The 15,787-nt window shown below is 36.2% G+C and overlaps 1 protein-coding gene across 10 annotated transcripts in view; it reads left to right on the forward strand.

Annotated features, from left to right (window-relative positions):
* The window catches only part of Mbd5 (methyl-CpG binding domain protein 5), a 353,158-nt gene that overhangs the window by 170,879 nt on the left and 166,492 nt on the right, over window positions 1-15,787 (forward strand). For 9 of the 10 annotated variants that reach the window (XR_013108584.1, XM_076928716.1, XM_076928718.1 and 6 more), the window contains one exon: window positions 888-1,040. The gene's annotated coding sequence lies outside the window, so the exon portion shown is untranslated. Of the gene's footprint in view, window positions 1-887; window positions 1,041-5,213; window positions 5,390-15,787 lie in introns of all 10 variants that reach the window. The other variant, XM_076928713.1, reaches the window with a different exon arrangement.

A 15,787-nucleotide genomic window follows, 5' to 3' on the forward strand; every position in this document is an offset into this window, starting at 1 on the left:
ACAAGTTGGATCACATGTCTGAATTACTCATGGATGTCTATGGAAAGCTAGATGGATATAAGTTAGGATCATACAATAAACATTTTACCTTTATTTTTAACAATACTTAATCATCTCTCCAGGACCAACAGTATATTCATGAATTGCCCTGTCAGCTGTAAGAGACAACATTTGGCGTTTAGGATAATTTGGGAAGCAGTCCTAAAAGATTTCTTGTAATTGTGAATGACTCTAAAATGTAGTATATTTTATATTTACTAATTTCTTAAGGTAAAGGTATTTTCCCCAAACTGTAAGATAACTTTGTCCTTTGACAGTTTTGTAAACTATAAATTCAAATATATATAATTGTCATATTTATAGATAATTAAATATCAAATAATCTAACTAGTATAGTGTTATAGGGATCTAGTATAACTGTTAAAATATAGATTCTTGAACACTTTCATATCCCAGCTCCACCATTTAGATCCTTATGAAAGATTATGCAATGTAGTCTTTACCATTCATTTTCATTATCTGCATAAACAAAGGGAGCTTCTATTTAAAAGAAAACTGTTTACCATGTACCTCAGTAAACATTTAGGTTTTGCTCAAGTGTTTGATGAAAGCAGCAGTAGGTGTGTTCCAGGCTGGACCCAGATGCCCTGGGTCCAAGTAGAAGTGCGTGTTTTTTGTTTGACTTAGTGTGAAACTTGGGAGTCATAGCACCTGGTTGATGCAGCTCCTTATTGCTCATATTATTAGCACACTATCAGTGTCTGAAACGCAAATTGTATGACTATATTCAAACCTCCTAAGAAGCTTATAGTTTTTAATGTGAGTCTTAGTACATAAGGAATAACTGTTCAAAGATGGTAAATGTTCCCTTGTTTGCTTTTTAACAGAGCCACAAAAATAGACAAGAAATCAAGAGCACAGAATATTTCCTTCAATCGATCCTCAGAACCCTGAAACGTCTCTTAACTCCATCAAACACAGAGCACAGAGAAGGCCCACCTTGGCAGATGGCTACAGAGGATGTCAACAATTTCTTGGAGGCAAGCAATTAAATATTTGTGGAATAAGTTTTCTGTCTTTTAACCATATAAAATCAAATAAGGTTTTAGTGAATATTGGGTTCTTGTTAACATGTCTATCTCTTTTCACTTCCTTCTTTTCTTCAGCATTGTTGCATATCAGAAGTTATGGTAGGGTGCTTATCTCTTACCTGCAGGATTACACAGGCTAAAGAAGCATTAAATCCATAGGTAGGAAATAAGGATTTAAATAACAAATTAACTACCCACATTTGAAAATGAGTCTGTTGAATTTATCTTGGACAAATCTAAATGAAAATACTAAATATATTTTGAGATTTAATTATTGTTTATTCTTTTTAGAGGTATTTGCACCATTTATTAATTTAAATAACTTGAGTATTTTTCTCTCCTATTTTTAACAAGTATTCAAGAGAGTCTTGGCAAGACATGACATTCTGTCCTCCCAGCATTTGATTTTATCAGTCTACAGCATCAAGAGTGTTCACTGAGCTTCTAGATTTTTTTCTGGCAGATGTTATTATTTTCAGATGAGTAGGGGCCGCCATCTTAAAAATTGTAATTAATCACATTGTCATTAAGGGAAAGTTTACATATATAGAAACTAACATTTCTTTTTAAAAATATTCTATAAGCAGTCTTCCACCCTTTTCACATTCATAAAAAATAAATCCCAAGTAGATGGGGAAAAGGGTGAAATTAAAAAAATAACTTCTTGGGGCTGGAACTATGGCTTGGTGCTTAAGAGCACTGACTGCTCTTCCAGAGGTCCTGAGTTTAATTCCCAGCAACCACATGGTAGCTCACAACCATCTGTAATGGAATCCAATGCCCTCGTCTGGTATGTCTGATGACAACTATAGTGTACTCATATAAATTAAATGAATAAATCTATAAAAAAAAACTCTTTAAAATGTAAGGAAGCATGAAAGTTTCAAGTAGAGAAACTACATGTAGTAAGACTTTGAATTTTTTAGTTTTAATTCAACTCATAGTCCTAACATCCTCAGAAAGTACATCTACCCTGCTAGACCTATAGCAGTGCTTTCTGAAACTAAGTGAGACCATACATGTTCAAAGAAAAACCTAGGGCAGAGCTTAGGAGTTCTCCTTTAGGAGAACCACAATCAGTCTTTTGTTTAATTGGGAAGCTTTGGGACACCAGATTGTCAGCACCAACTTTGAGGCTGCATTGTCCTTGCCACACGGTGACAGCAGTAATGCAGTGTGTAATCGTGCGATGTCTAGCAGGGACACACCTGAGCTTATGCGCTGCTTCTGTGCGGCCTTGTGTCTGCAAAGGGCTGCAAGGTATGCGTCCAGAACCACCTGCGCCAGCCTGCCAGCTGCTCAGAGAAGCGGGAACAGCTTCGCTTAACCTTACATACTTTACTAAGTCTCTGTTTCTAAATCTTTTTTCCCACAGATTTTTGCATCTTTACTTAGTTTACTATTGCTAACCACTAAAGTACTTTTAAAACATATTAGAACTTTACTAATTTTTAACAGAAAAAAATAATTTTGTGGACTAAGTTCTTCCATCAAATATCTGTTCAAAAATAACGCATCTATATACCATATCTTGTTTTTAATTACTCTTCATTATTTTTGTTTTACATTTGTTTGTGGGGGAAGGGGTACATGTGTGCCTTAGTGCACATGTGGACGTCAGAAGACACACTGCAGAAGTTGGTTCTCTCCTTTTGCCATGCAGGTCTCAGGGCTCCAACTCAGGTACTAAGTCTTTGCAGCAAGTATGTATGAGCTCGGCCACCTACTGGTCCAGTTTTAATTATTCTTTAGCCACTACAACCTACCAGTGTCAAATAGCTTTAATTTCTTTTTTCCCCACAATATTAACACGTCACCCCTTATTCTTGATTAATTTCATCCTATTTATGACCATATCATTAATATGTGAAGATACTTAGATTATAATTCAATATCATATTTCATTCATCACACATGATTTTAGGATTAGTTGCAATTCACAGTACTGAAAACTTTTACAAGTTCAAAAGACAACTAGACTATGTAGATAGAAATTATTAGCTTCATAGAGCGGATTATGTTTGACCACTTAACCTTAAGTTAACCTTAACGACTCAGGCATTCACCAAATGTGGGACCTTGTAAAAAGTTACTAATTTTCACCCCCAATTTATTTAGCTTTAATTTTTGAGCTATAGTAATACTAATATTAGAGCAATATTGAGGGTTAAATAATATAGATATGTAAGTAACAGCTTAGGTATTTAGCAATTGCCAAAACTCACTATTGAGAAAATATTATGCCAATAGTTATTTTCCTGAGTGTTATGCAAATTGTATACATTCCTAATTTTATTAAGAATTTTAGGATTTAAATAGACTTACTAAAATTTTGTTACATTAACTACTGTTATTTGAAAAAATATTCCATTCATAGGTAAAAATGATTGGAGAAATCATGAGTTTCCTAGTCAATAAGAAACTACTTTACACTTAGTGACTTAAAATGTAAAAACTATTCTCTCAAAGTTGTGTAAACTAGAGACACCAAATGCAGTAATCAGGGAGATTTTGTATGTGTGCTTTGTGTGTGTGTGTGTGTGTGTGTGTGTGTGTGTGTGTGTGTGTGTAGTTAATGTAGTTATGTACACATGAGCATTCATTTAAGCAGTGTATGTGGAGACCAGAGCTCAACATTAGATGTTTTCCATGATAAATCTCACCTGATGTTTTGAAATATCATCTTCCACTGTACTTGAAACTCAGTGATACTGCTAGGCTGGCTGAGCTCCAGCAATTTACCTGGCCCTGTACTCCTACCCCAGTGCTAGGGTAACATGCACTTCAGCAACCAGACCAAGATTTACATGGATTCCGGGTCTGTTCAAGATTTTTACTGTTCAGCTGGAACTTTGCTGATCTATCTCTACAACCCACTTCTTCCTTATTCACATTGGCCTACGGTCTACGGCTCATGCAGGAAAGAATTTTTTTTTCTTTTTTCTTATTTTTTATTGGATATTTTATTTACATTTCAGATGCCATTCCCTTTCCCCATTTCCCCTCCCTAGAAAACCCCTATCCCATACCCCTTTCTCCTTTTTGCTTTTATATAATTTTTTAAATGTTAACCAATGGCTTTATAAATTTGGTAATGCTCAATATCAATCAGAAGTGTAACATAATACCCAACCTAGATATAGATATATCAACTATCTTTGACTGGCGGGGACATGTGAACATCTGCCTCCGTGTCTGGCCCCCTTCTCTCTTTCTCTCTCATCACCTAGTTCCTCCTCTCCTTCTCCTCTCCTTAAGGGCTTCTGCCTGTTTACCTGTGTTCTCCTCAAATTCTTTGAGAGTGTTATTCATGTCCTTCTTAAAGTCCTCTATCATCATCATTGGAAGTGATTTTAAATCTGAATCTTGGGGAATTCAGGACTTTCTAGGGTGGGAGAACTAGGTTCTGATGATGCCAAGTACCATGGGTTACTGATGCTTATGTTCTTGAGCTTGCCTGTTGCCATCTGTATCTCCTTAGTGCTACCTGCCCTGTCCCTGGATCCACTCCCTTTCTGTCTCTCATTAAAAAACAACAGGCTTCTAAGATATAACAACCAAACATGGCAAAATAAAATGAAGTAAAGCTAACATATTAAACAGTTGGTCATGGCAACCCAATAGTAGGAAAAGAGTCCCAAGAGCAGGCACAAGAATGAGAGACCCAGTCATTTTTATACTCAGGAATCCCCATAAAAATGCAAACAAAGCTAATAGCTAACTATACATGCAGAGGATAGGTTTAGATCCATGTAGATTCTGTGCTTGCTGTATCAGTCTCTGTGAGCTCATATGTACCTTGCACAGTTGATTCAGAAGGCCTTGTTCTCCTGCATCTTCCATCCTCTTTGGCTCTTAGTCTTTCATCCTCCTCTTCTGTGGGCTTCCCTGAGCTTGCCCCCCACCTCTCTCTATAATGTCTAGATGTGGTTCACTGGCCCTGTTCCCATCTGCTGCCAGAGGAGGCCTCTCTGATAATGACTAGATAAGTCACTGCTCTATGAGTATAGAAGAATTTTATTGAAAATCATTTTATTGATGTTTGCTTGTGGCTACCAGTATTTGGGTTTACCCTAGATCTCTGTGATTCTTGGTTACCCAAATTGTGTTGTGTGTGTGTAGGTTCCTTGTCATAGAGTGCTGGACCTCAGATTAAATCACACACTGGAAGCTGGAGAGATGGCTCAGCAATTAAGAGCATAGACTGCTCTTCCAGAAGTCCTCAGTTCAATTCCCAGCTCACAACCATCCATAATGGGATCCGATGCCCTCTTCTGGTGTGTCTGAAGAGAGAGAGAGTACGTACTCACATATGTAAAATAAATAAATGAATCTTTTTTTTTTTCTTTTTTTTTATTATTATTAGATATTTTATTTATACTTCAGATGGCATCCCCTATCCCCATTCCCCCCCACCCCCTTAGGAAACCCATATCCCATGCCCCCTTTTCCTTTTTGCATTTATATATTTTTTTTTAAAGAATGTTAATCATAGGCTTTATAAGTTTGGAATTGTTCAATCAGAGGTGTAACCCACTCTTAAAGAGAATAAATAAATCAGACATTGGTTGGCCACTCCCACTATTTCTGTGCCACCATTGCCTTAACATATTTTGCAGGCAGGACAGATTGTAGGTTAAAAGTTTTGCGTCTGGGTTGGTTTGGTGTCCACGTTTCTCTTTTGGTAGCCTATAGAGTACTTTCCTGCACCAAAAAGACTAGAACATAGGCTCCAAATATAGGCACCAGCTAGACTTTTACCTGTTCAGTGTTTGGCTTGGTGTAGTCCTCAGCAATGGGGCCTGTCACTGTGTGGAGATCAACTTTTTTATCTTAAGGAAAAAATTAATTTTCTATTAAAAAATAAATATTTCAGTGTTTTCTTTTAAGAGTCAAAATGGAACAGCCTCCAGACTTAAAGATAACATGGGATTTGTGTTTAGAATTTCTGTCGTAATTTTCTTTGGAAAGTTAACTAATGGGACTCAAGAAATGACTCAGCAGTAAAGAGCACTCAAGAGAATCCGAGTTCGATCCCCAGCACCAGCCTGTACTAACCATGGTTTATAACTCCACTTCCAAAGGAGCTGACCTTTTTGTGGCCTTCAAGTGCAAGGCTTGCAAATGGTACACAGACACACATGCAGACAAAACACTAATACACATAAAATCAAGCTAAATCATTTTCAGAAATAAAAGAACTGATGATGTAATATTAACTTTGCTATACTGTGTAATCTAGGGCTCTTTTTTTCCTCACAAGTAGAAAGATTTTTTAAAAATTATTAAATTTAGAATAACTTTTTATTTGAGTTTTTTAAATGAGTGAGCATGTTTATTATATATTTTAACACTGTTCTATCATTCTAGTAAATTTTAACTTGGTGTTTGATATAAATCATAGGACATGCTTCCTGCTCTACCTTTTCATCATGCCTGTGTTACTGTCATAAAGGTTGTACACTGCGAGCATTTTAAGAGGATTTGTGTATATTTTCTTCCTCTGACATGTCTAAAGGAAAGCGAGGTGAAACATGAAACTCTATTCAGAGGTTCTGGTGGTTTTCTGTTCTTGTGTAAAACATAGGTAATAGCATAGATAAAGTCTGCCTCAAATTATTCATTGCATGTGGTGGACATGCCATAAAAGTGTTGTCAATTGAAAGATGATTATTACAAACATGGTGACTTGTAGACAGCATTCAAAGGAATGCTCTTTAAAAACTGATGCAGTTCTGAAGCCAACTGAGTTATATAGGTTCCATATTAAGGATTTCCATAAGTTTGTATAAAAGTAAACTAGAGAGTTTATAGTTTTTGACTGTGTCTTAGCTTTTTTTTTTTTTTTTTTCTTAGACTTTATAGTCAAATGTAGGACTTAAGGCTTTGGTTTGTATTGGGTTTCTCAAAGGATTGCTAAAACTTGGAGAGGTAGGACAGACACATAGAATACATCATCGTGTCCTTTTTACGGAGAGGATTGGTTGTTCTACGTCTAAGGTACTAGAGCAGCAACCTTCCACTCCAGTATTATGGCCCTATTTGTAGAGTTTAATCTTAATTCTTTCATTATCAGCCTTGTGACATTAATTATTATTTAATCTACAGAATAAAATCTTTTAGAAGTTAGCATCATAAAGTAGATGGTTTTCAATAAGAAAATACTCAATTGCAATAAAAATTAAAATGTTCTAATCAGGAAAGATTAAACTTTAAAAATTATAGATTTGTAACAATAAACAAAAAACAAAGGGGATTTTATATCCATAGCCAAGACATATCCTGCCTATTGGTTAAAAACCCAGGGAACCATTATGAATTGTACTTTTCACCCAGATATTTACATTCCAAGAGTAAGGATAGGAAACACAGTAGTTCTAGTAGTTGAAAGATTTGTTACTTTTTGCACACCTAGTAATTTTTGTCTTGTGTATTGAATATACATGGTTTACTTTATGAGCAAATTTTGTTACCTGGCACCAAATTGTTTCTTTTTTAACTTAGTGAAACCACTAGCCATTTGTCTTCATCTAATGAAGGCTTATTTTTATGTTGTAAAACAGATGAGTTTATGCTCTGCCTTGATCCTAGTGTATTCCTGTGTGAACCTTCAAAGACTTGTGGAGAATCAAAAGTTTTACCAAGTAGCTGTGGTCATTTGAAATTCAAACTTCAGCTTTTCCTCTCCTGTAATGACAGTTGCTATTTGCACTGCCATGATGTTACTTTCCATGGGGTACTAGCCATTTTCCCTAGGCAGTGCACACATACATAAATATCACTTATAATGCGGGGTCACCATAGGTGAGATTTTGTACCTTCCACCACTTCTTTTCCTTGTTTCTTTCCTCCTCCTTCCATCCTCAACTTACGTTTATTCTGCCTAATCTGAGTTCTGGCCTCTGATTCTTCTAGCAAGCAAGGCAATAAATAGGGCTTTCTGGTTAAGGAATATCTGGTTCTATGCTTTCATTAGCGTATATTAATTATGACATTTCCACAAATAAATATACAGTGTATCTTGATCACACACACTCATGTTCCCCTCTTGTTTTCATGCTCTAATTGAACATCTTCATTTCCCATGCTGTGTGTTTGTGGCCATTAATATCATTAAGGTTGATTACGCAGATCTCACCCACTGGTCTGCTCTCTTTTCCCTCTTCATCTGGTTATTGGAAGTGAATCTCCAGGATAGCCTCAAGAATGTTCTTTGTTTTCTTTTCTTTTTGTTTTACATTGTCCAGGATTTTAACATAGTTGTTGTCATCATCACTAGAATTATTGTGGCTTAACTCCTCCATTGTTATCAGAATTGGCATCCTTGGGTCTTTATATTTTTATACTTACTTAATAATGTGTATAGTCAATTAGGTCTAGCTTTTATTCTTGACTCTGCTGTTTATTACTGAGTTATTTCAGATTTCTGATCGTTAGGGTCCCCTATATATAATAGAAATAAACATTTGTACTTTTAAAGTTTCCTTCAGACATGTAAAACATGGGTATAGGATCCAAAACTCAATTGGTCCTTGTAGATGCTGCTTCCCTTTATGACCATAACTACCTTATAAGTTTGTAAAGTTGGATATTCTCATATATGGTGACTCGCCCAGGACTGTGCCTCATGGTATTCATAATACAAATCAGTGAAGTTGATCCTGGGAGGCGAGCTTGTGCCTCCAGGTGTTCAAGTTTCTATGTGGGAAAAATTGTTCATCATTTGGAGAAGCAACATTATAAGAAATATTAATCACAGTACCAGGGTTCTAATCAATGTTATTTTCTTTTTTGAGTGTCAGGACTACTGAACTTTTTTGTATCAAATATAAATGAGTCTATTGAAATTTTTGACTTTCAAGGCAGACCAACTATTCAGTAAGAATTGTCTGACTTAGAAAAATAGTGTTTATGTATATGGTCTATATAGACTGATTGATATATATATACATATTTGTAAATATATCATAGATATTAGTATATTGATATATTTATTATATATTAAATATGTATAGTAACACATATAATATATATCAAAAATATATAAAGACCCACTGTGGAATGAGCCATTCTATCCTTGAGAGTTTAGTTGTGACTCAAAACTGAATGATTTGTATCCTCAGCAAATGTGGTATTTCAACACTTGCTTATTGAATGGGCTTTTCTGTAAATCGTTAACATCTCTGCCTGACCTGTCTGTGAGAACTGTGTCGAGATTGTGTGTGTCTATTGTTTTGTGTTATATTTAAGCTATATAATAAGATTTTTGTATATGGTTTCAAAAACAGTTTGCTGCAGTAGAAGCAATTTCATGCTGACAGTAAAAGAGGAAGCCGGTTGAAGTTGCATTAGCTCTGTTTCTCTGGTAAACATTTCACAGTTGCTGTTCACATTTATGCCTGGTCAAATAGAAACCCATCAATCATGTAAAGCTGGGATGAGAATCCGAGCTCTAATGCATAGCATAAGTTTCCATATGCTCTCCTCTACAACAAAAGAATGTGCAGTAACATTTCAAATTAAAATCTGTCCTTTCCAATTGACTTCATTGTTACTGAAGAATCAAATGTGATATTATGTGAGGAAATAAAATAATTTCTGTCAGGGTGTGGTTTTATTCAGAGCAAATGTTTATATATTTCTATGATGATTATAGGTCTATAATTTTTTTTATTAGATATTTTATTTACACTTCAGATGGCATCCCCTATCCCCATTCCCCACCCCACCCCCCTTAGGAAACCCCTATCCCATGCCCCCTTTTCCTTTTTGCATTTATACATTTTTTAAAATAATGTTAATCATAGGCTTTATAAGTTTGGAATTGTTCAATCAGAGGTGTAACCCACTGACCAACCTAGATATAACGACTATCTTTGACTGGTGGAGATATATGAATATCTGCCTTCCTGTCTCCCCGCTCTTTCTCTCTTTCATCACCTAGCTTCTCCTCTCCTTCTTCTTCTTCTCCTCTTCTTACTCCTTTTCTTCCTCTCAGTACTCCTCCTACCTTAGCTCCTCCTACACATCACCCTTCCTGTTAAAATGAAACTTTTCTCTCAAAATACAATTAGAGCATAATTATGCCAATTTGTACCAGTGAGGTACAGGATAGTCCTAATACCCAGTCCATCCTTTTGTTGACTAACCAGCTCCTCTGTCATCTATTCTAACTAAAACATTTAGTTCTGAACCTGGCTTTAGGATGAATGTCAGCTGACGACCATCCACTCAAATCTTTTCTCTTAAGGTCAATAGCTATAAGTTTTCAACCCCATCAGAAATCCAGAATGACTGAGTTGACTATAATTGTGGGAAGCACAAATCATAGTTTCTAAAACTTAGCCAATTTATAGAGACCTATGAACACCTGGACACTCGCTCTACTTCAAAACGTTGGAGCATCTGTTCTTCTGCCTTCTGGCTCAGGATCATCTGACAGACCTTAGTGCTGCAGAATTATTAAGGGCTGATTACTCTGTCTAGGCAGATATAATCAGTCGACTATTCTGCAAGTGTGTCCTTTTCTGGACAGTAATTTGTCTGTAGAAGGAAAGTGGCAATTCTTGCCTAGTGGCTGTCTCACCACAAGTGGAGTAACTCCAAGGATGCTCAATTTCTTCTTAGAATTCAATATCACTTGTGCACTATAGGGTGAATTATCTTTATCCTTGTATAGTTATATACACTAATTTGAATTGTAGAAAACTACATTTTATAGTAAAGATTACCTAAAATTATGATACAAAAAGTAAACAAAGCCTATTTGCATAGCCATGAGAATTATTCGTTTAATATTTTTATGTAAATATAAAATGTATTTTATATTCATAAAATTTGAGCATTTTTATTAAAGATGAACTCAATAAAATGTTTATAATTATAAAAACAATTTGAGCATTTAGGTATTTTTAATTATAAGACAATTGGCAGAGCGTTGATTACAAATATTTACTTAAATTCTCAGCTGAAATGTTGAATTATTCACACTAGCATTTATACCAACACTTATTAAGAACTTTTTATGAGGCTTAGCTTGTTTTCCTACATCTTTAGAGGGCAAAAGCAGGCAGCTATCCGAGTTCTAGGCTAAGCAGGAGTCTATATGTGAGACTCTGTCTTGGAGGGGAGAGGGGGAAACGAGAACTTGTTATTAAAAGTACCAACTACACATTTTTAGGGTTGCTATAAATTAATCTCATCGAAACTTGCCTCAAAGAAGTGTGAGGTTTTATAGAACAAACATAAGCAAGTAGGTACATACAGAGTAAGCCAATATTAAAAGCATAGTGCTTAACACAAATTTGCCTACGATGAATGCTTATACGTACCAGTTTTTAATTACATATCAGAATTACAGGTAATCTTTAAGAGAGCCCATTATCATACTGAGTATGAGATAAGTGTTGAAAGAAGGAGTGACTGTTGTAACTGGAAATGTTGGGCACGATATTGTGTACTATGAGACTACATATAGTATATGAACAGTCTCTGTAAGTAAGTCAGTTATTTCAGAATTATTCTGATTTTTTTCAGGGTTCTGCCATTTTTGGAATCTTAAGTAAAATATTTCTCAATTCCAGGTTCTTCATCTCTAACACATAGTGGTAATGTCTCTCTGACTAGTTTCTTGGAACAGTTAATGAGAAAATAAATGAAAAGTCTATGTTATATTGTATTGTCAACAGCTTAGGTTAAAAAAACATGGTTGTAGTAACTATTCCTATTGATATTTTGTAAAACTATAACACTGAATTTACCTGAGAGTACACAGAAAAATTTATATGGCCAACAGGAAATTGAAAGCACTTCATATTATTTATTTTTATTAAGCAAAAATGTGTTGTGATTTATAAATAAAATTAACTTGATATTTAATTTTATACTTGAACATGGTGTCTTTAGAAGCTGAAAACTCAAAAAAAATAGGAATTATTGTTTACTCTTTCTGAATTCGTATATCATTTATTTATTCATTCTTAACAGGTATTGGGGGTAGATTCTGGTGATAGAATATTAAAGCCTAGCAAATAACTTATCCTCTAGAAGTTTGCATGTAGTGTAATAGTCCTATATTTACACTTCCAGCACTTAAGAGACAGTTCACAGGTGCTTAGCAATGACTTGAAATACAAGTAGGTGTCCCATGAGAAAGAGTATCTTCATATAACTCCAGGAATCATTGGCAGGGTTCCATTAGACCTGGAAAGTTAACTAGCCCACCGTCCTGGAAATCATCTGACCCTTCTTGTCATTGTAGTGGAAAGGTAAAATTTAGAACTTTTTTAATGAAATTATGAAGCTCCAGGTGCAAACATATAACAAAGGTAGGATCATAAACATACATGACAGTATCAAAGCTCACTCATTTTTATCTTTGAAAAAAAATATTTTTCCTTGTTTATGCAGTGTTCCAAAACCTAGGACCACAATGTCCACATTGTCTAGAGCTTTTCTTTTATCTTTCCCATGAATGATTCCGCATTTCTGACTATAAAGAACTTCCTTGAGTCCTTCCCCTAACTCCTTCATTGAGGTTCCTGTGCTCAGTACAATGGTTGGCTGCAAGCATCCGCATCTGTATTGGAAAGGCTCTTGCAGAGACTCTCAGGGGACATCCATATCAGGTTCCTGTCAGCAAGGACTTCTTAGCATCAGCAATCGTGTCTGAGTTTGGTCGCTGCATATGGGATGGATCCCCAAGTGGTGGAGTCGCTGGATGGCCTTTCCTAGAATCCCTGCTCCACTCTTTGTCCCTGTATTTGCTTTAGACGGGAGCAGTTCTGGGTTAAAATTTTGTGGATGGCCCCGTCCCTCAATAGGGGCCATGCCTAACTTCTTCTGGATAATGGTCTCTACAGGTTCTCTTTCCCCTTTGTTGGGTATTTCAGCTAATGTCATCCCTGTTGGCTCCTGGGAGCCTCTTGCTTTCCTGGTGTTTATGACTTTCTGTTGGCTACCCCCAGTTCCCCATCCCCCATTGCTACACATCTCTATCTGTGTACCCCTGTCTCCCCCCAACCCTGATCCTGTTCCCCCTTTTTCTCCCCCTCTTCTCTTCCTTCCAAGTCCTGCCCACCCTCTACCTCCCATGATTATTTTGTTCCCCTTTTAAGTAGGACTGAGTCATCTACACTTTGGTCTTCCTTCTTCTTGACCTTCATATGCTCTGTAAGTTGTATCATGGCTATTCCAAGCTCCTTTCCTAATATCTACTTATCAGTGAGTACAAACCTTGTGTGTTCTTTTTGCTGGGTTACCTCACTCAGGATGATATTTTCTAGTTTTGTCCATTTGCCTAAGAATTTCATGAAGTCATTGTTTTTAATGAAAAAGAACATCCCATTGTGTAAATGTACCACATTTTCTGTATCCATTCCTCTGTTGAAGGACATCTGGGTTCTTTCCAGCTTCTGGCTATTATAAATAAGGTTGCTATAAACATAGTGGAGCATGTGCCCTTGTTAAATGTTGGAGCATCTTTTGGGTATATGCCCAGGAGTTGTATAGCTGGGTCCTCGGGTACTGCTATGTCCAATTTTCTGAGAAACTGCCAGACTGATTTCCAGAGTAGCTGTCAAATATCAGATGGCCGTAATTATAAATATTTGAGTCTTCTGTTTTACCCTGTTGGTCTGCATATCTGATTTGTGCCAATGTGATACTATTTTCATTACTAGTGCTCTATAATCTGTCTTGAAATCTGGAATAATAAAACCCACAGTCTTCTCTTTGCTCTGGGTTGTGTTGGCTATTGAAGGTTTTTTTGCAGCTCATATGAATTTTAGGATACTTTTTTTTCTCTTTCTGTGAACAGTGTTATGGGTCTTTTTGATTGAGATGGCATTGAACCTATAAATTTCTTTTGGTAGGGTGATAATTTTCACAGTATTCTACTAAATCCAGAAACAGATATCTAGAAATCTCATGTTTTATGTTGTCTTTTTAAATCTCTTTCTTCCATAATTTGAAGTTTTTGCTGTAAAGGTTTTTTGCATCTCTAGTTAAATTTATTCCAAGATATTTCATTGTCTTTGATACTAGTGTAAATGTGACTGTTCCCCTGATCTCTTTCTCAATGTGTTTGCTCATGGTGCATAAAAAGGTTACGGGGTTTTGTAACTTGATGTTGCTAAAATTGTTGATTATTTTTAGACTTTTTTCCTATGTAATTTCTGGGTGTCTTGTATGTAGAATAAGCATCTGCAAGTAAGATAATTAGATTTCTTCCTTTATTACTTGTATCCTTTTAATTTTCATCTGTTGCCTTATTGCTCCAGCGAGTATTTCCAGTGCTATACTGAAAAGCAGTGCACTTAGTGGGCAGCCTGTCTCATTCCTGATTTTAATGAGATTTCTTGAAAGTTTTCTCTGTTTAGGATAGTATTGGCTCTCAATTAGTCATATATAGCCTTTATGTTGAGGGATGATCACTTCACCCTTAATCTCTCTAGGACTTTTCTCATCAAAGCATTTGAACTTTCTCAAAGGCATTTTCTGCATCTGTTGAAGTGATCATTTGATTTTTTTCATTAACTCCATTTATGTGACTTATTATTTATTGACTTACATATATTGAACCAACTCTGCATTTCTGGGATAAATTCAATGTGATCTTTGTGACAAACTTCTCAATATGTACCTGTATTCAGTTTGCTAACATTTTATTGAGAATTTTTACTTCTGTGTTTATTAAAGATACCTGTCTGGAGTTTTGGAGGACTTTTGTTTAGCCTTTGCCTTGTTTGGCTCTTAGAGTAATATTGATAGAAGTAGTTTGGGAGCACTGCTTCTGTTTCTGTTTTGGTTTACATTTGGTTTTTAAAAGTTTAAGAAGGATTACTTACAGTTATTTCCGAAAAGTCTAGTAAAACTCTGCTGAGAATCCATGTGGCCATGGCTCTGTGTGTGTGTGTGTGTGTGTGTGTGTGTGTGTGTGTGTGCGCGCGCGCGCGCGCGCGCACTCATGTCCTCACCCATGCACGTGAGTGTGTGAGTGTGAGAGAGAGACAGAAAAAGACAAAGTCAAGTCAAAATTTCATTACTTTTCCAATCACCTGTACTATTCCTTAATCCATTCAGCTGCGCTGTGTCTTTTGATTTGAGAGTTGATGTCAGCATTGTTCAAAGTTATTGAAATATGTGTATTGATTACAGTTTTTTTTTATTTTTATATTTATGTTATTATTTCTTAGTTGTGATTTCTTGTTCATTATAATTGTAGTTTCTTCTTCAGTTAGGAGTTCTACTTCTAGTATTCTGGCTAGTACTTTATTGTTGTATATGAATTTTTCTTCACTCTTTAGGTCATGGAAAGGTTTTTTTGTAGGGGTTTTTTTGGTTTGGGGGATTTTTATTGTATATTATACTTACATTTCAGATTTTTATCCCCTTACCCCCATCCCCCCACCACCCAGGAACCTCCTATCCCATCCCCCCTCCTCATACTTCTATGAGGATGTGCCCCCATCTACCCCACCCACTCCCACCTCCCCACCCTCGAATTCCCCCACACACTCAGTGTTCAGCCTTCATGGGACCAAGGATCTCCTCTCCCACCTATGCCCAAGAAGGCCATCCTCCTCTACATGTACAGATGGAGTCATGGGTCCCTCCCTATGTGCTCCCAGGCTGGTGGTTTAGACCCTGGGGAGCTCTGGTTGGTTGGTATTGTTGCTCTCCTCATGGGGCTACAA

The sequence above is a fragment of the Arvicanthis niloticus genome, chromosome 2 (assembly GCF_011762505.2).
Source record: "Arvicanthis niloticus isolate mArvNil1 chromosome 2, mArvNil1.pat.X, whole genome shotgun sequence".
Classification (NCBI taxonomy): Eukaryota; Metazoa; Chordata; class Mammalia; order Rodentia; family Muridae; genus Arvicanthis; species Arvicanthis niloticus.